Source organism: Carettochelys insculpta, chromosome 2 (genome assembly GCF_033958435.1).
Source record: "Carettochelys insculpta isolate YL-2023 chromosome 2, ASM3395843v1, whole genome shotgun sequence".
NCBI lineage: Eukaryota > Metazoa > Chordata > Testudines > Carettochelyidae > Carettochelys > Carettochelys insculpta.
This window is the reverse complement of record NC_134138.1, coordinates 193,743,251-193,762,859: the sequence shown is the minus strand read 5'-3', so window position 1 is coordinate 193,762,859 and position 19,609 is coordinate 193,743,251. Positions and strand designations below refer to the sequence as shown.

General features: G+C 49.2%; 1 long non-coding RNA gene across 1 annotated transcript in view; it reads right to left on the bottom strand.

Moving 5' to 3' along the window:
• LOC142008784 (uncharacterized) overlaps positions 1–15,882 on the bottom strand; it is an 89,432-nt gene extending 73,550 nt beyond the window's left edge. The window contains exon 1 of the long non-coding RNA XR_012644227.1: positions 15,746–15,882. This is a non-coding gene — a long non-coding RNA (uncharacterized LOC142008784). The remainder of the gene's footprint in view (positions 1–15,745) is intronic.
• Between the last annotated feature and the right edge of the window lie 3,727 nt (positions 15,883–19,609).

Here is a 19,609-nt window from a genome sequence, read left to right as displayed (position 1 = left end):
TAAAGGAAATTGCTTACAAAAATGTGAAAAGATGCATCAGCATTTTGTGACACGCAGGATACCTCTCCATAGCTGCGTCTACACGTGCACGCTACTTCGAAGTAGCGGCACCAACTTCGAAATAGCGCTTGTCGCGTCTACACGCATCGGGCGCTATTTCGAAGTTAACTTCGACGTTAGGAGGCGAGACGTCGAAGTCGCTAACCTCATGAGGAGATAGGAATAGCGCCCTACTTCGACGTTCAACGTCGAAGTAGGGACCGTGTAGACGATCCGCGTCCCGCAACGTCGAAATTGCTGGGTCCTCCATGGCGGCCATCAGCTGGGGGGTTGAGAGATGCTCTCTCTCCAGCCCCTGCGGGGCTCTATGGTCACCGTGGGCAGCAGCCCTTAGCCCAGGGCTTCTGGCTGCTTCTGCGGCAGCTGGGGATCTATGCTGCAGGCACAGGGTCTGCAACCAGTTGTCAGCTCTGTGTATCTTGTGTTGTTTAGTGCAACTGTGTCTGGGAGGGGCCCTTTAAGGGAGCGGCTGGCTGTTGAGTCCGCCCCGTGACCCTGTCTGCAGCTGTGCCTGGCATCCCTATTTCGATGTGTGCTACTTTGACGTGTAGACGTTCCCTCGCTGCGCCTATTTCGATGTTGGGCTGAGCAACATCGAAGTTGAACATCGACGTTGCCGGCCCTGGAGGACGTGTAGACGTTATTCATCGAAATAGACTATTTCGATGTCGCAAATAAGCTATTTCGATGTTGGCTGCACGTGTAGACGTAGCCCATAAAAGCAAGAGCATTTCATATTCTGTTTTGCGTACTGAGGCATTCCACAGTCCCTTTCCAGCAGACAAGTCAGCATGTGATATGGCTTTATCTCCACTCAGAGGATGCCACACGGCAAAATACGCTTCAGGCCGACTTTTGTAATACATCCTGATAAGTAATATCATCGAGTTTACAGTCTATACAGTTTATGACTAACTGTCACACATGGCCAACAGGAGAAAACATTAAGGAAGTTTATTATATTTTCATACTCGATGTTAAACCAATCTGGCTGAAACATGCACATTTTTAAATCAATATTGGAGCAGAGAATAAAGATGGAAAACTGCACTCCAAAAATACATTCATTTAACCAAGTTAACAACTGAAAAATTGTCAGAGAGATGAGGGTTGGAAATGAAAGTTGCAATTCACACTCATAGGTAGCTGACTTTGCCTGTAGTCACAAAAGTGTTAGAAAAAGAAGGTATGTTTGTGCATGTGCATACATGCACGTGTGTGTGCATGCGTGCACACACACACACACACAAAAAACAAATTAGACCTTTCTGACTGAATCCAAGTCTGCTTGTAAAGCCATACAGGCTACCTGGACAACTTATTTCTCTAAGGGGCCTGAAGCTCTGAGCTAGCAAGACCCTTTACAAAGTGGGTTGGGTTGACCAGAGCAATTAGGTCTGGGCCAGCCAGGTAATGTGTTTATTTTGTGCAACTACCCTGAGAGCTTCCACTGGGAAGACACTTATGGTATCCTGGCTGGATTTCAAAGTTCCTCTGTCCTCCCTCTAATGCAACCATAGATTTGTTACACGCCTTCTGGCACAGTTGCTCATTTGGGCAATTTTGGCTCTGTGTGTTTGGAGACCCGAGCAAGAAGATCAAAAAAAGAAGCTGGCTTTAAAGATGGCTTTGGTGATGGAAAGCACAAGAGGTAAGCAATAAGTAGTTGAGGAGTTCCATGAAGGAAGACATGAGGGTAAGCATGGGGTAAGGAAATGGAGTGGCATCTTCAGATAGGGCTGGATAAAATGAAAGCAGGGAATTAAGCTGGGGCTAGATGATATAGGACTTTGAATAGGAGGAGCATGATGTGGTTAAAAGAAGGGAGCTGAAGTCATATGAAGACAGGAGTGGTGTGCTTGCAATAGCAGAAACACATGCAGACAAGTTTTCAATCGACTGAAATGGAGAAGAGGAAAGAAGGAAGGAAACAGAGAGGTTATCACAGCTAAGGTGAGAGACTGCCAAGATGTAGACAAGAATTTCATAGCAGAGATGATGGGGAGGAAAGAGTAGAATCTAGTTACTTTGAAAGAGGAAGATGCAACAGCATTAATAAGATACTAGTTATGGTGGTAGAGAAATTAAAAATGACAGCAAGCGGTGTAAGCCTAGGTGTCTGGGAGGATTAAGAAGTGAAAGGCAAGGAAAAGAAAGCAGAGGGAATACAAAGTAAGACACAGAGCTCAAATGTTGATATCCTGCTACAAACCTATCCAGGAATCCCAGAGAAGTGACAACAGAAATAGGCTTAGACCACTGGGTTTAAAATCTGAAGAAGTGGGTCTGTCCCACGAAAGCTCATCACCTAATAAATCATTTTGTTAGTCTTTAACGTACTACATAACTGCTGTTTTGTTTTGTTGGGTTTAAAATGCCGAGAGAGCACACCTAAAAGCTGGAGCTGCAAAGAAAGACATGGGAGAAGTCAGTCAGGAGTCTTGGGACGTCTTGAGCTTGCACAGGCTCATCAGTTGTGTACTCGCATGTGGCTGAGGATCCAAGCCTTGAACAGCATGGGCGTTCACAGTAGGGGAAGGGAATTGTCCTGGCTCTGTCAGGGTGGCTGCTGCTGTTGCTTTCCTCCTCGCACAAGCATCAATCAGGTGTATGCATCACTGCTCTTTGAAGCTGTCATACGCTTGTCATATGAGAGCATGCTAGCCTGTTCGGTCTTCTGCCTGCTGCTTTAGCTGCTTTGGCTTTAATTCAGCATGAGCGATGTTGGCCTTCACACAGTCTTTATATCTCTTGCGAGGCCTACCTTGATTCCTTTTACCCTGAGAGAGTTCACCGTAGAGGAGTTGCTTAGGGGTTCTTGGCTCCTCCATTCATATGATGTGCCCTGTCCAGTGAAGCTGGGCTTTTAGAATCATGGCTTCGCTGCTTGTGGTTCCTGCTCTGTCAAGGACTTCCAGGTTCGTGACTTTGTCCTGCCATTGAATGTGCAGTATTGACCTCAGGCTGCGTGTGTGGAAGTGCTCCAGCAGTTTTATGTTTTCTGTACAAGGTCCAGGTTTCACAGCCTTACAGGAGACTAGTCAGGACTACAGCCTTGTACTCTTTCAGTTTAGTGGATTGTCTGATATTGTGCTGATTCAACACTCGTGCTCTCAGATGTCCTAGTACCTGGTTGGGCTGCAGATCCTGGCATTGATTTCTTCATCAAGGTAGCCATGATTTGCTATCATGCTGCAGAGGTACTTGAACTCATCTACTGCTTTTAACTCTGTTCCTTCAATAGACATTGAAGCAGGGAGAGCAGCAGATCCTGGACCATTGACTGACCAACATAATACCTCGGTCTTTCGTAGGCTGATGGTCAAACCAAAGAGGCGAGTGGCTTCAGCAAACTTGTTCACGATGAGCTGGAGATCAGATTCCTTGCGTGCCATAAGTGCGCAGTGGTCAGCAAAAAGGGCTTCAAGGATGACCCTCTCAAGCATCTTGGTTGTAGCATTCAAACAATGAAGGTCAAAAAGTGACCCATCAAGCCTGTACTTTATTTAGACTCCAGGGTCCAGGTCCCTAACTGTGTGGCTGAGGATGCACATGAAAAAGAGGCTGAATAACACTGGGGCCAGCACGCACCCTTGCTTCACGCCATTGGATCTCTCAAATGGATCTGAGGACTCACCATTCGAAAGAACAAAGCCAGTCATGTCATCGTGGAACAGGCGTATGAGGTTAACGAATCTTCTTGGGCAGATGAATTTTGACAGGATAATCCACAGGGCTCCTCTGTTGATGGTATCAAATGTCATAGTCAGGTCTATAAAGGCGGCATATAGATTCAAGTTCTGGTCTATGCACTTTTTCTGGACCTGACAAAGAGCAAAGATCATGTCAATGGTGCTTTGGCCTGGGCGGAAACCACACTGCATCTCTGGTAGGTTGTCCTCTGAGATGCAGGTGATCAGATGGTTGAGGATGAGTCAAGCCAAGATCTTCCCAGCAGTAGAGAGAAGGGAGATGCCCCAGTAATTTCCACAGTCAGCTTTGTTGCCCTTGTTCTTGAAGAGCGAGAGGATTGTGGCATCCCTAAAGTCTCTGGGTATGTCGTCTTCTTCCCAGATGCTGGCCAAAATGCTGTGAAAGGCTTCAAGTGACACTGACCCTGCTGCCTTGAAAATTTCAGCAGGGACACTGTCCATCCCAGGGGTTTTGCCAGAGCTGGTCTGGCTGATTGCCTTTTTGACCTCATCTATTGTCGGAGGCAGGTCAAGACTGTCTATTGTGGGTTTCTGAGGGATCTGATCTAGGGCTGCGGGGTCGACAGTGGAGGGCCTGTTGAGAAGGTTGCTGAAGTGCTCTCTCCACCTATCGTTAATGCTGCTCTTCTCCCTCAGAAGGGCCATGCTATCTGCAGACAGGAGAGGTGCAGTACTTGGCTTTGAAGGTCCATATACAGCTTTCATAGCACTGAAGAACATCTTTGAGTTCTTGGCGTCAGCGTAGTATTGGACTTCATCAGCTTTTCTCTCCCACCACTCATCTTGCATTTTGGGAAGTGCAGCCTGTGCCTGACTCTGAAGGTGTTTGAAATAATCATGTTGGAGATTGAGGACTTCTAGTTTTGCCATAACAGAAATGTGTTCTGTTTTTCCTCTAAGACCTTCATGAAGGTCTCCTCATTTTTGTCAAACCAATCTTGGTGAACTCTCTTTTTTAGTCCTAGTGTCGACTTGGCTGACTCTGTCACCAGGGTTTTATACTGGTCCCACCTTTGTGTTGGATCTCCAGTCAGAGGTCCATGGGACATCAGCACATTGTCAAGGTGGGCTGTGAATTGTTCATGATGACCAGTATGTTGCAGCTTCCCGATGCTGAAGGAGGGTCTGACAATCTTTAGCTTCTTGCGGTGCAGTGCTGTGACGTGCAGCATAAGGACAGATCTGATGAGTCTATGATCAGTCCAGCACTCAGCTCCCTGCATGGCCCTGGTGATCTTAACATCACGAATGTCCCGCCTGCAACTGATGACATAGTCAGTCAGGTGCCACTGTTTGCATCTCAGGTTCGTCCACGTGGTCTTGTATTTATTGGCCTGCCTGAAGAGAGTGTTGGTAATCGTCAGGTCATTTTCTGCACACAAGCTCAGCAGAAGAAGGTCATTGGCATTCATATTACCAATGCTGTGATGCCCCAGCACCCCTTTCCTGTTCCTACAGTCCTTGCCGACTCTGGTGTTGAAGTCACCCATCAGGAGAAGCTTGTCACTAGGAAGAGTTGCTTTTGCAAGACGGTCAAGGTCTTTGCAGAAACTCTTTTGCTTCATCGCTTCTGGTCAGAGTTGGGGCGTAAGCACTGATGACTGTAACTTGGTGAGAGGGGTTGAGGGGGAAGCGGGGCTTGATCAGATGCTCACTGATGCAAGTTGGTAGGTCAGGAGGCTGGCGCAGAAGTGCTGTTTTGATGGCAAGTCCCACTCTGTGGATACTGTCTTCATTTTCTGGCCTGCTTTTCCAGACGAAGGTGGAACCTCCTTTCGGTTCACAGATGGATCCTTACTCTGCAAGTCTGGTCTCACTCAGGGCAGCTATGTCAATGTTGTAGCGTGGCAGTTCTCTTGCTATGAGGGCTGTTCTTCTCTCAGGTCTCATAGAAGAAGAGCGTCCACACACAAAATGCGCACTCCCTTACTTCGACGTAGGCTTTCCCCTGCTTCGAAGTTAAACATCTCCACACAATTAGTCCCTACTCTGAAGTAAGGGGACAGGAAATGATGCAGGCATGGGGTCACATGGCTGACAAGCCCTTCCTGGCTTGCAGCCAGCCAACCCCTGAAGACAGCAGCAGCGCGTACACAGGGGAGCAGCCGGAGACCCGGCCAGCTTCCTCTCTCAATGAGGACGATGCCCTCACGATCCTGCTCAGCCTGCTGGCCGTGCTGATTGCCATGCAGCACCAGCAGCGCGGGCGGCTCACCTGCCTGGGACACAGCCTTGAGGTCCTTACCACCCTCACGCCCGTTCCCCTCCGAGCCAGAGCCAGTGGGCTTTCACCACCAGCACCGAATGGTGGGACCGGCTGGTACTGGAGTACCGGGACGATGAGCGGTGGCTGAGGAATTTCAGGATGACCTGGCAGACATTCGAACACCTCTGCCACTGGCTCACCCCAGTCCTCCAGCACCGGGACACCCGTATGCGGCCAGCGCTCCCGGTGAAGAAGAGGGTGGCCATCGCACTACGGCAGCTGGCCACCCCCAACAGCCACAGATCCATTGGCCACCAATTTGGCATAGATAAGGCCACTGTCAGAGCAGTACTGAAGGAGGTATGGCCAGCACCCAGCATGGACCCAACCCTGGGAGGAGGCAACCAGGCAGGGGGCAGGGGGCTCCAAGTAGGGGGTGAGGGGCAGGGGGATTCTGGTGGGGGGCCTCCCAGTCCAGTGGTCATGGATGTCCCCTCCTTCCCCCTACAGGTTGTCCACGCCATCAACACAGTGCTCCTGCGACGTGTCGTGACCCTGGGGGACCTCGATGCCACCCTTGCTGGGTTTGCGGACCTGGGCTTCCCCAGCTGTTTTGGAGCCCTGAACAGGACGCATGTCACGATCCTGGCTCCGGACCACAGCAGGGGCGCCCACATAAACAGGAAGGAGTACCACTCAGTGGTACTCCAGGCCCTGGTGGTCACAAGGGGCCATTTCCTGGATGTGTGTGTGGGGTGGCCGGGCAGGGCCCATGATGCCCGGGTATTCCAGAATTCAGGGCTGGGATGCTGGATGCAGGAGGGCACGTATGTTCCCCCATGTGAGCTCCTGCTTGGGGACATCACGATGCCCCCCTGCATTGTGGCCAACGCCACATACCCACTGCACCCGTGGCTCATGCAGCCCTATACTGGACACACCACACTGGCCCAGGACACCTTTGACAGTCACCTCTACCATGCCCGGGGCACAGTTGAGCGGGTGTTCAGGAGGCTGAAGGGGAGGTGTCACTGCCTCCTCACTAGGCTGGATGTCAGCCTCCCAAATGTCCCCACGGTCACTGCTGCCTGCTGTGTCCTCCACAACCTTGTGGAGGGCCACCAGGAGCTCTTTATGCAGGGCTGGGCCATGGACTAGGGGGCTGGCTATGAGCCGCTGTCCACTGCCTTGTGCTGTGAGGCACAGCGGTATGGGGTCAGGGTCTGGGACGCCCTGTGCCAGGCTTTCACACAGGACCTGCCCTGCCCTGCCTCTGCCCCTGCCCCCAGCAACACACTGCACCACACACCACCTCACCCTGCACCCCTCACACTCCCCCCCACTACCTCGCCCCAGGGAGCACCAGGAGGACACGGGCTAGGGTGGGAACAGGAAACTTTAATGGAGGAAATAAAGTATCGTTCAATATGGAACGGAATGTGGAAACCTTTGGTGTGCACACGGGGACTGGTTGGCAGTGGGGAGTGGGGGGTTCAGGTGGGGGACTGAACTGGAGAGGGAGGCGGGGATGGGGGACCGAATTGGGAGGGGGGTCCAGTGGGGGACTGAACTGGAGAGGGGGGCTGGGCTGGGGGTTGGGTCAGTTGGCTGGAGATGTGGGGGGCCAGGAGACACGGCCACGGCCACCCCTACTACCATGGGACCAGGGTCCCCTGCGGGCCTGCGATGGGGCCAGGACCACAGGGAAGTAGGGCTGAGGTGGGGGTGCCACGGGATCTGCCCCTATGGGGTATGCAGGAGGGGCCACTGGGGCTGGGCCAGGTGCACCCACCTCTGTCAGCAGCCACTGGGCCAGCTCGAGGCACTCAGCTGGCAGCAGGTCTGCCATGCATTGAGCGGCAGCTGGAAGGGAGCTGCTGGAGGGGCAGCTGCTGGAGGGGCAGCGGCTGGAGAGGCGGCCATGGGAGAGGCAGCTGTGGAAGGGGCTGGTGAGGGGGCAGGAGGCTGGGCGAGGTGAGCAGCCAAGGCCTGGAGCACGGCATCCATGCTGCTGGCCAGCCTCGCCCACACGTCCCGCTCCATTGCCAGGCACTTCTGCAGCACCCCGGTCAGCTCTTGCACAACCACCTGGTTGGTGGCTGCCTCCTCATCCCTCCACCGCCATCTCCGAGGGGCCCACCCACAGCTGTGAGGGGATGTGGGCTGGGGCAATGGGAGGCCTCCCAGCCTTTAGCAACCGTGGCCTGCTCAGGACTGCAGGGATGGCAAGAGACCTGTGGAGACAGGAAAGGACAGGGGGACGGACCATGAGTGCTGGCTGCTGACCAGGGGGAGTCTGGATCTCTCGCTCCCTTGCCCCCTGCCCCACCTCCCTGCTGCCTGATGGCCCGTGGGATCCCAGATGCCCAAGGGTTCCCACTTGGCAAGGATCAGCCTGTGCTCCCCCTCCCACATCATCAGGTGTGTGGGCCATGGGGCTATTCTGGGAGGGGCCCCATCCCCATCCCTTGCGATGTCCCACTCGCCCCAAATGTACCGGCTGTGACCTCCTGGGGCTGGGGCGAGGCCCAGCTCAATGGTGCCTGGCTCGGTGTTCTGGAGGGGAGGGCAATGACAACAGTCCCGTCGCTGGAGCCCTCGTCATCGCCCTCGGTCTCAGTGGGCCAGTCTCTGCACGGGGGACTGGTGGTGCCGGAGGGGCCTGCCTCCTCTCTGCTGTCCACGGGGTGGGGGGAGGTGGTCATGTGCTCCAGGCTGGCCACCTCCCTCAGCCCCAGAAGCCTATGCAGCTCCTGGTAGTGGGGGCAGGGCATAGGTCGTGGCTGCAACCTGCTGGCAGTGTCACGGGCCTTGATACACATCTGGTGCAGCTCTTTCACTTTGATACGGATGCCACTACCAGGGCAGTCGGGGTGTTCTCAGGCAGCATGACTGCTGGCCAGCTGGTCAAAGGCCTCGGCATTGCGCTGGCGGGTGCCGGCTTGCCGAAGGACCTTCAGCTCCACCTCTGTCCAGGGGGGTCCCCTCCAGGCGCAGGCCTTGCCTGGGTCCTGCGAGTCCTCGGATGCCTCCTCTGGAGCCCCTGGAGGGGGAGGGGGATCCTGCCGTGCCGCCATGGTGGGTAGGGGGTGTGGAGGCAGGCAGGTGCTTCAAGCAGGGGCAGTCCAAGTGGGAGCTCGTGCTGCCCCAGCTTGTGGCACAGTCTCAGCTTCCTGCCTGGGGCTGCCACAGAGCTGCTTCCTATAAGGCGCCAGCAGGGACCATAGAGCCCCATAGACCATACACCCCAGTCAGGCATATAGAGAGGATAATCACAGAAGTGATAGTTGAAACATAACAGTATAGATAGCGGGTCAATGGGTGCAACAGAATTACTTAAGATGGGCATCTATTAAAAATGAATAGAACGTTTAATATTTCTGAGTTATGCTTATGTTGATAAGCTGCTTGAAACCTGAAGTTTCAAATATCATCACATAATACTAATCTCAGTACACAGATAAGTAAAAATGGTTATGAAGCTTACTTTAACGCAGACATACAGAGGAGATAGAAAAACTACACCAACAGAGGTGAGCAGAAATACAAATTTTAAAAAGTTTACCATATTTAGCAGACACACACTGGTCCGCCAAGGTGCGGTCTCTCTCACTCTCTCGCTATTTCTGTTTTCTAATAAAGTTCAGAATTGAACTCTAGAGGCTCAAAGGGCATCTGGCAAAGATGTACTTTCACCAATAATTTTATGCTCATTTTCAGCCCTTCGGCTGTTCAACAAATATATATAGACATGTCCTCATACTTCACTTGGCCAGCAAAGTTGAAAAATTCTGGTAAGCAGTGAACATTTTCTACAGAATAGTTTTCTTCTGTTTTGTTGTTGTTTGTTTGTTTGTTTGCTTTTTAATTTCATTGGTTTGGGGAGATGGTGGAGGATTTTTTTTCCAGGGATATTTGTAATTGTCTTGTTTTACTTTATTTTGTTATTAAAAACAGGAAAATGGGGAATGTTTTTAGGACAATGGGGAAATTTGTTAGCTGTCTAATATCTGCATGTGTTAGCATCTAATATCTGCATATGTGTGTTTTAAAGGATTCTCTGACACTACTTAGACTTTGCTGTACTGTTGGGACACAATTCTATAAATCTTTACTCAGGAAACAATGCTAAAATCACACAATTAGTCTAGTGACTTCACTGGAACTAATAATGTGAGGAAAGGCTTTTGGAATTATGTCCCAATCACAATGGCTACATGTACACTACCATTCCTCTTTCAAAAGAGGCATGCAAATGAGGGAAATCAAAAATGCAAATGAGGCATGTATTAACATATCTGGCACCTCATTTGTATATTCTTCTTCAGAAAGGAGAAAAGCAGTGTAAGGCCATGTCTACACTAGCCAAAAACTTTGAAATGGCCATGCAAATGGCCATTTCGAAGTATACTAATGAAGTAAATACATATTCAGCACCTCATTAGCATGTGGGCGGCTGCGGCACTTCGACATTGGTGCGGCTCGCCCAGACGGGGCTCCTTTTCAAAAGGACCCCAGCTACTTCGAAGTCCCCTTATTCCCATCTGCTCATAGGAATAAGGGGACTTCGAAGTTGGTGGGGTCCTTTCGAAAAGGAGCCCAGTCTGGACGTGCTGCGTCAATTTCGAAGTGCTGCGGCTGCCCGCATGCTGATAAGGCACTAAATATGTATTTCAGTGCTTCATTAGTAAACTTTGAAATGGCCAGTTGCAAAGTCTACACTACTTTTCTTCTTTCCAAAGAAGCTCTTTTGAAACAAGAATATGCAAATGAAATGCCAGATATGTATATATGTGCCTCATTTGTATGTTTGATTTCCCTCATTTGCATGCCTCTTTCGAAAGTGGAATGCTAATGTAGACACAGCCAATAAGACAGTGGCTACTTTGAGATACTGTTTGGCTGTGGCCACACTTGGCCAAAACTTCGAAATGGCCATGCTAATGGCCAAATTGAAGAATACTAATGAGGCATTGAAATGATTATTCGGCGCCTCATCAGCGTGCTGCTAGCTGCAGCACTTCGAAAGTGCTGCGTTTTGCTCACGCACAGCTCGTCTACACGGGGGTCCTTTTCAGCTGATAGGAATAAGGGGATTTCAAAGTCTGCGGGGTCCTTTTCAAAAGGACCCCCATGTAGACATGCCGCGAGTGAGTGAAACGTGGCACTTTTGAAGTGCCATGGCCGGCAGCATGCTAATGAGGTGCTGAATATTCATTTCAGCGCCTCGTTAGTATTCTCCAATTTGGCCATTAGCATGGCCATTTCAAAGTTTTGGCCAAGTGTGGCCACAGCCTTTGTGTCTCAGATTATGTAAGCTCTGGCTACAATTTAAGCAGAGCTGGAGAAAACTGGAGTGGAAATGCATAACCTCTGATTTCTGTTCATGAACATATGCTCTTATGCTGCACGAGCAAGATTCAAAATAAAACATCAAGGACAGCCTGACTATTCTTTTTAACAGCCCACTGTACTTGTCTAATATCAATTGCCTACAGAAATGAAAACTTCTGGTTCTTACTACTTTCTGTTTCCATTCCTGCAAATGACCCCTCAATTCCCATTGATCTCAGTGGGAGTTGAAGGCTGTACAGCACTCACAGAATGAGGCCCTAGAGATGTATCAGGAGAAAAATAATTGTCTGTTTCCCCCTCTAATCCAGATGTTTGGATACAAATAATCGAACTTGCAGCATCAGCTTCTGGATCTACACAGAACAACGATCAGCAGCTGAAAGAAACTGAGGAATAAACGTGAGCAGCAAGGTGCTCAGTGAAAAAGTTTACTTTATTATGTCAGTCAGAGCCCAGCTATTTTTTGGCTCGTAACATGGAGACAGATAGATAGTGCCAGATAGAGATCTTTTTACTAGAATTCTGACATAAATGTGAAGCAGGAGACTATGTGGAGAGACGTTCTGTCTGGGAATCTGATCACTGTATTGTTTACAGCAGGAAAGCTCCTGCAAGAATTTTTATTTGTGACTTCACTGATATATAACAAACGCGTTATCCTTGACACTCAGTACAAGACTGTCTTTGCGATGGGAAAAAATCTTTTTGTTCAGAGTGCCAAAAGCCTTAGTCAGGCTTCCAAAGTTGCAGAATCCAGACAGATATTATTCATTTATTTTTTCATGTTCCAAAGTCACCTCTCCCTGGATGGGGAGGGAGAGGGAAAATAACTAGAGTTTGCTGGTCTTTGTTGTAAAGATGGATGAAGATGAAGAAGGAATCCTTATTATAGGTATATACTTGGACTGAAGTTGAGATGGACACATAAAACAGAACTGTGGAGAGTCTCTGGATAAGGATAAAAGTGAAAAGAAAAAACATCCCAAAGGATGATACCACGGTATGTGCACTACAGAATCACGCAGAATTAGGCCTCAACTCCAGTATTGTGGCCAATTCTGTGTACAACATTCCAGGCAAGATGTGGGAAAATTGGAGAAGAAATACAAAAACGGTTAAAGAGATAGAAAACAACCAATGAGGGAAGCTCGGAAGAACTGGGTTTATTTAGTCTGGAAAAGAGAAGACAGGCCGGACACGATAACAGCTTTCAAATACAGTCATGCACCGAGATATGCCCATTTGGGTTACGAGAATTCGACTTTACAAGGAGTTTCATTTAATACCCCTGCTTTGGCTTATGAGGCATTTCTTCGCATTTATGAGGACTGATTTGGATTTCATGCACCTCAGTGGGACGTGGCTGCCCTGCAGTGGGAGAAAGGCCATGGCTCCAGGCAACAGCTGTCTGCAGCTGCTTCCCGCCTGGCGCATTTCTCCGCAGCACCCAGCAGCGGTTTCCCAGAGCCCTCCTCCTAGGTGCTCTTCAATTTCCGTTCCCCTCGCAGCCCTGTCTCTGCACCTGGGACAGCCCCCCGAAAGCAGGTAAACAGCCATATTATAGAGTAATTAATGAAGGGAAAATGCCTTGTTAGGTTGTGTTATGATAACTAATGTCAACTATTGAAGTAATTGTGTTCATTTTAATGGGATTTGGTGTTGTTTCAGCATAAATGGTGTAAATTTTGGGGCTCAGGAACACATAAAATTTTTTCACATTGAAATTAATGATAATTACGTTTTCGATTTACAAGAATTTGCCCTAAGAGGGGTGTTTCAGGAACGAATTACCCTCATAAGGCAGGGGAAGACTGTACCTAAAAGGTTGTTACAAGAAGGGAGGAGAAAAAATTTTCTTCATCTCTGGATGGGACTCAATGGGCTTAAACTGCAGCAAAGGAGGTTAGGTTGGACATTTGGTAAAACTGTCAGGGTGGATAAGCACGGGAATGAATTGCCTCGGGAAGCTGTGGAATCACCATCTTTGGAGATTTTTAAGAGCACGTTGGACAAACACTTACCAGGGATGGTTTAGATCAGGGTGAGCAAACTTTTTGCCCTGGGCCCCTCTTTTCATCCCTGCAATTTGCAGGGCCCCCCAGATGGCCCTGGAAGCAAGCAGCAGACTACTGGAAGTGACGCACTGTGTTCACCTGGCGCAGGAGTGGGGTGGGGAATGGAGATTAGAGGGAACATTGGTCTGGCATGAGATTTTAAAAGTCTCTGTGACACACACAAGCCCAATGCTGGGGACCCAGGGTTAAGTAGCTTCTTCCCTCACCACTGGGCATGCAGCCCTCCCCCCCTGCTCAGTGCTGCACTGGAGGGCACCTAAGAGTAGTAGCAGTAGCAGGCTACTACTACTGGGGCAGGGCCAGAGGAGGCAGCCCCACTTTCCAGCAAATGGCAGCATAAAGGCAGCTGGAGGTCTTGCAGGGGCAGGCTGCGCGCCGGGCTTTGTCTGTGCATGGAGCAGGAGCAGGGTCACGTGCTGGGCTGGAGCGGAGTGTCCCACTGCGAGCAAGAACGACTGGAGCATGTGCCTCGCCTGCACTCCCCTCAACAGAGCCTGCCTCATCCCCTGCTAATGGCATTGCGGCTGCAGGGATTGGGACTTTGCTGTGCCCCCCGTAAGAAATTTCACACACACCCCAGGGGCGCGCCCCCCCCAACTTTGTGCTCCCCTGGTCTAGATGGTGCTTGGTCCTGCCATGAATGCAGGGGACTTGACTTGATGACCACTCAAGGGTCCTTCCAGTTCTATGATTCTCTCTATTAACTATTCAGTACAGGCCAAAGCTCTTTAAAATATATGCAGGCATCTGACGAAGCAGGTCTTTACCCACGAAAGCTTATTCTCCAAAATCTCTGTTAGTCTGTAAGGTGCCACAGGACTGTTTGTTGTTTTTAAAGATACAGCCTAACTTAGCGACCCTTTCATACTTAAAATATGTGCACTGCAGTCTTCTAAGGGGACTAATTTATGAACGTGTTTCATGGTGCAGTGAGTCAATTTAAGTTAAAAGCTTCTCGCCAAAAGCTCTTAAGATAAATAACCCTACATGGGGATAAGGGGTGGGCAGCATGGTTAAAATTATGGTGTATTGAAAAAAAACATAAGGAAAAAAGGACCCCAAGGATTCTATTGGAAACTGCCTTGGATGGAACTGCATTAAGAGATGCAGTATTCTGAGTTATACTTGGTCCTGCCTCAGCACAGAAGGCAGGAGTAAATGACCTCTCCAAATCTCTGCTACAAATTAATTTCTTAAGTAGCATTTTTCTTAATTTCCCTATATTTAAACTTCAATTTTTAATGATGGAAATATTTTTCATCAGTTTCTGAATGTAGCATGAAATTCACACTTACTGATAAAAAAACTAATCTTTCCAACCCAGTTTACAAAGATATGGACAGTGTCCAGGATTCAGGAATTGTGGAAGGGATGTAGGATGATAACGAGCCGAATGTAAGCTCTCAATGTGTTGTGGGGGTGGAGCTGGCAGGATGGAAGATTAACACAGACAACTGCATACATCAGGGAAAGGAAGTTATGTTATTTCTCTCTCGAGTTTACTGAGACCATTGCAAAAGTATTGTGCCCACACTTCAGAATGAATTTTGACAAGACTGACATGTACACACACCATACATGTTGTCCGTACCTAGCTGTAGTTTTGAAATGTCTCATCAGTGTTACAAACTTTCAGTAATAACCTTAGATGAGGTGCTTCAGTGAACTAGAATGTAATTACCAGATCCAAGGGATCCCGGTAAACCAGTGTTTCTCAAAGTGGTCCACGAGAGCACTTTGGGAAAGCTGCTCATGGGCCCATGCTTCTTTGTTTCCCTAAAAGGGTCCATAGCCAAGGAGCCTCACGGCTCCCATTGGTTCCGGTTCACCACTTCCAACCACCTGTAGTCATGGGAAGCCCACACAGAGAACCATTGTCAGGGCTGGGAACAGAACCCAAGAAGACCTCACTTCTAGTCCCAGATTCCAATCATAGACAATAGAACCTTTCATGCTACCAGGATTTGCGTATGGTATGAATGATTAGATGGGTCATTAGACAAGTGGCTGATGACAATATAATGCTGCCAATTGCATATTTATGCAGATGCCAGAAAAATCATTCTCTCAAAAAACAAAAGATTGTTAAAACTGGTGACTTCTGAAAAGGTTTGCTAGTCTTGCTCAGTGAGGATTTTAAATTTGTGCTGATGCTGCTTCTTGAATTTTTTTTATCAATGTACTCAGATTGCAGAGGCAAAGATGAAAAGCAGCCCAATGCAGTGGTAATAAAGGGTGAGACACAGAAAAGCTCCATGTACATTCAGCTCAAGAAGCCAATTACACCATTCTGGATAAGTTCTCAAAGACTTTTGAATCCATGTTATTTCACATACCTTGATTTTGTTCTTTGCCTTTAGGAAAGCAATCAGATATGGCTCAGTTTTATTTATTAATGCCTTGGAGCTCCATCTTCATCAGCTGTGTGAGCAGAAGTTGGCACAGCGCAGCGAATAATCTGTGTTAATTTACTGACACTACAAAAGAAGAAAACAACATGAAAAGAAAACACTGCTTTCCTGATGCCCAGCAAAATATACAGTCAGATCCTCAGGCTTGTGTATCAATGTAACTCCACTGACTTCAAAGGTGATACACTGATCTACACCACCTGCTGGTCTAGTTCCATCATATTACATTTGAAATTGCTGTTATTGAGTTAATGTTGTATGTAGGCGCTTATTTAAAATTAGCCTACTAGGTGTTTCCCATTGGGTTACAGTCGTTACAGAATAAAACAAGTTTGGGAGCTAAGCTATTTGACTGTGTCCCTTGAAAAGGAGTGTTTTGATTCAAGGAAAATGTTTCACATATAACAATAGTTAATACACTTACATTGCACCTTTCATCCAAAGGCCTTAAAGAGCTGTAAAATGAACTGAGCTTTGCAACATGCTGGTGAGGTAGGTAAGTACTATCCCCATTTTACAGCAGTTCAGTAAGCACAAGTATGAGAGAGGTACCCGTGTTAGTCTGTACCTTCAAAAATACAAGAAGTCCGATGGCACCTTATAGACTAACAGATATTTTGGAGCATAAACTTCCATGGGCAAAGACCTGCTTTGTCAGATGCATAAGCACAAGTATAACCCACTGGTCAACAGGTATTACATTTTCCTTTATGTGCTGAATTTGGACAACATGAATCTGTTACAGTTCCAAGAGTTTCATTGTTTAGCTCAACCTGTGTTTTGCCCAAGAGACTCTGAAGTTCAAAACCTAGCGCCAGCCAAGATGGCAGACAACATGTAAGCAGAGATCCTCCAGGATTTGAATTGCTGTGGACTTCACATACACTTCTGCTCACCTAAGGAAATATATGACCTGCTCAGGGTTGCCTCCACTGAGCTACCAAACCAGGACCTGAAGATTTTCATCATTTTTCGTGCCCTGTTCACAAATTATTAAGAGTCTTTGTGTTTTTTTAAAAAAGTTTTGCTCCTTCCTAGCTCATGTGCTCTTACGATTTGGTCCTTAAGGCGGTTGCTCATTTCTGGAGTGACAGATTGCAGTTTCATTAAAACAGGAGTTTGGCTCTATTGCAGGTGTTCATGCAGAAGAAATAAGTTCTTATTCAAATCACAACAATGGGAATTGAAAACATATGACTGGTCAAATGCAGTAAAACTGCCATTTGTGAGTATGTTCAGCAGCATATAAAACAGCTTTATGAAATCACAAATGAGGGAGGTAACAAATTGCTGGTAGCAGTAGGTAGAGTAGTATGAGTATGGCAAAAGACTAGGAACCTCAAGGGATCAGTGGGTCCTTATCTCAGCACCGACCTTCTGGAGGAAGTAATTTCATTGCCCTGTAATGCAGGTTTCCCTATCAACACAGAGAGAATAACAATTTTCTCATCAAATGCAGGGTTAAACTGAGGTCATGTGCTTCACATATGTGTAACATAGTAATGGCAGTATTTTAGGAACATAAATTACCACCTATTGGAAACTATTTTAAACCACAACATAAGATAAAAGCTTAAATCTTAGCTCAGGTCAAAAAGGGACACTAATTCAGTGGTCAAAAGGAGCGTTTTTCAGGTTCTTTTTGCATACATAAAGGCACACACATCAGAGAAAGCTCTTTACAGTTCTATACAGCCAAATAAAACAACTTGCTTTGATGTTTGTGGAAGAGAGCATGTACTTTAACAGAAAGGCTCTTTCTAACTGGACCAAGCAATATTTCTCGTCTTCTTTCACTGAGGCTGTGTCTACACGGGAGCCCACCATTGAAAGGCCAAAATCAAACGCCAGGAATCAAAATCCCGGCTTTCGAAAGCGTGCGACCACTCACCAAAGGCGGATCGCAGGTCCGACCCACCCTTTTGAAAAACTGCTCCTTTTTTTCAAAAGGGAACGTCCACACATGTATGAGCGCTCTTTCGAAAGAAGAGAGCCAGAGACACTGCGGACGGGATTGCATAGCTGCCAGGCCCTTCCAGGGTCTGCAGCCAGCTGCTTCCTTAAATGGCCCCCTCAAACACCTCTGCCCTGCATGAGCTGAGGCCTGACAAGCTGCCAGCAGCGACACAGACCCGAGCGCAGCAGCACCATGGCCAACAAGACCCTGCTCCTGGCCCTAGATGCAGCAACTGTGTAGACCATTACCCACCTTGTCTTCACGGTCACCACGGCCACCCCCTCCTCCTTGGGAGACAGAGCACCCCCCCAGGGATGGGGACCCCTCCCAGCCTGCACCCCACCTCTGGCACCCAGCGCCTGTGGAGCCGCTCAAGCAATTCATGCTGGTGGGAGCGGCTGGTACTGGAGCAATGAGACAATGCCACAGGGCTGTGGAACTTCTGCATGAGCTGGGATACCTTCCACAAGCTCTGCCATTGGCTGCCCCCTGCACTGAGGCGCCAGGACACCACCATGTGGCCTGCACACCCCCTTGAGAAGTGGGGCATAATTTCATGTGGAAACTGGCCACCCCAGATTCCTACTGTTCAGTGGGGCACCAGTTCGGGGTGAGCAAGGCCACTATTGGAGCAGTCCCCACGGAGGTAAGCCAGGCCCAGGGCACACCCTCTCCACAGGGAACCACATGGAAGGGGGAAAGGGCTCCAGCGGATCCATAGGGACTGCTGGTCTGGAGGGAACATGGGGAGTCGGGGGGACACAGGCCAGGAACACTCTGCCGCACCCTCATGAGAGTGCATGTCCTCCCTCCCATGCAGGTTGTCCACGCCATAAAAGCAATGCTTCTGCATCGGGTCATCCATGTCGGGGACCTGGATGCTGTCATTGGGGGGTTTGCATCACTGGGGTTCCCAAACTGCTTTGGCACCCTGGATGGGACACACATCTCCATCCACACCCGGCCACACAGCGCTGGTCACTATATTAACCAAAAGGGCTACCACTCGGTAGTCCTCCAGGCCCTGGTGGCTCAAAAGGCCGGTTCATGGATATCTAAGTGGGCTGGGCAGGGGGAACCCCCAACGCCAGGGTCTTCCAACATTCCACCCTCTGCTGGCATATGGAGGCTGGCACCTTCATCCCCCAGTGGGAGCTGCTAGGTGGGGACACCACCAAGCCGATCAGCATGGTCGCGGATGCAGCATACCCCATACTGCCATGGCTGATACAGCCCTATACCAGCCATCTTGACCCCAGCCTGGAGGCCTTTAACACCCACCTCAACCAGGCGCGGCACATGCTTCAGTGGCCTTTGGGCACCTGAAGGGGCGGTGGCAGTGCCTCCTGGCATGCCTCGAGGTCGGGGTGCACAATGTCCCACAGGTGGTGGGGACCTGCTGCACCCTCCACAGCATTGTGAAGGGTAAGGAGGACACCTAGGTCCAGGGGTGGGCAGCTGAGGCTGACTCAGGGTACGAGCAGCCAGCTGCTGCCGCCAGTCGCCATGCAAACCAAGACGGAGTCTGGATCAGGGATCCCTTCCAGGTGAGCCTCGCCCCCATGCATCCACCCCCCACCACATGCACCTCCACCGCCACCCCCACCCCCACCACCGCATCCAAACCTCCCCGCCAAGAGAACATGGGACACAGGCATCAGTACTGAATAAATCTTTATAACCATCAACCACAACTCGGTGTCTGTGCAAACATGCAACTATTTACAATGAGGGGTAGGGGGCCAACCACCTACATATTGAGGCGGGGAGGGGCCTGAACTGGGAGAGTCACTCGAGGATAGAGATTGTGGGCTGAGAGCCTCATCAGCCCT